Genomic DNA, 1,420 nt, shown 5'->3' with positions numbered 1-1,420 from the left:
TTTCAATAAAATATCTTGTTTTCATTAAGGGTTTTGTTTTCCTTATTCTGTTTCAAAAACCGATTTTGTATTGTATAAATAAGTTGATAAATATTGGTTCCTAACTTGTTTTAGGTACTCTTTAGTATTTTACATGTATTAATTGATCTTCAAGATCCTTTTAAACAAATACTAAAATTAGCCCCATGAAGGAGCTGGAGCTCTCAGAAATTGGTAATTTGCCCAAGAATATAATCATGATTTGGGAGTGAACCTATGTTGTATCACTTTTAAGCTCTTAATGCTACACTATTTAACTGTCTTCTGTTCGAGAATATACATAATGAAATTCCCTTCTCACGCATAGAAATAGCCTTAGTGTAAAAAGGCATGGTTCTTTACACAAGGATTTGCTTTTGCTCAGTATTTTTACTAACTATACATGTAAATTTTAGTTTGTATTTAATGTGTCTTATAGGAAAGAAACTCCCAGATTCAAATTGAATATAACTTGTATTGTTTCAAGCATGAATTCCTACTCTGGCAAACATAAGCAGGAGGAAATTATGTAAAGATTTTCAGGAGCTCACAGGATCCATGGGTAACAAGAGCTGGCCTAGAATCAACTTAACAGCCAGAACAGTCTTGTTAGGAGCCATAGTAGATTGTCTCTGCTCAAAATTCGGACTCCAGGGAGGTGATTATTCACTAATCAGACAAAGGTCCTCAGAGGGAATGAGGATAGAGGGGGAAATGGATATAAAAAAATAAAGAACTAAGTAAATATATAAAATAAAAGGCAGCAGGGCAATGAAAAGTGAATAAGAACCTGCTTGAATGAATTTTAGGTACTCTAACAAAGACTGAAATTTGCACTCCAAAAATAAAGTAGTCTTGTCAGATAAAGAACTCTAGAACCATCCTTTCAAATATTCTATCCTTCAAAAGTAATGTTTTCTACTGTATATCTCCAAGCAGTTTTTCTCCACGCCACCATGTTCTCTTACCTAGATAATCCGATATCCTAACTAGTTTTTCTGTTTTAAATCTGAATTATTTACCATTTGTCTTCCACACTAAAGCCTAAACATTCTAAAATACAACAAGGTTTGTTGACTTTCTGGGTGAAGTTAGTCTTCTTCATTACTCATGGGTCAAATACAGCCGTCTTACACAGTTTGGACTGTGTTTACCTCTCCAGGGTCATCTCTCACCACTTCTTTTTGTTAAATTTTAATTTTTATTGGTACATGTTTTCATTACGTAACGACATTCACCATAGGGAGTTAGTTGGTATGTGTATATAACACGTCTTAATTATTTTTGCTTCTCCTTTCCCTTCCCACTCTCCCCCTCACCATTCCTATCACTTGAAGTCTCCTCAGCCTGAAGTCCTTTGCCAAAGTGCTTGTAGCTCTTGCTACCAAAAGGCTCCCCTGTA

The sequence above is a fragment of the Fukomys damarensis genome, unplaced genomic scaffold, assembly GCF_012274545.1.
Source record: "Fukomys damarensis isolate Sample0158 unplaced genomic scaffold, DMR_v1.0_HiC HiC_scaffold_14, whole genome shotgun sequence".
NCBI classification, from domain to species: domain Eukaryota; kingdom Metazoa; phylum Chordata; class Mammalia; order Rodentia; family Bathyergidae; genus Fukomys; species Fukomys damarensis.
This window is presented reverse-complemented; position numbering follows the sequence as displayed.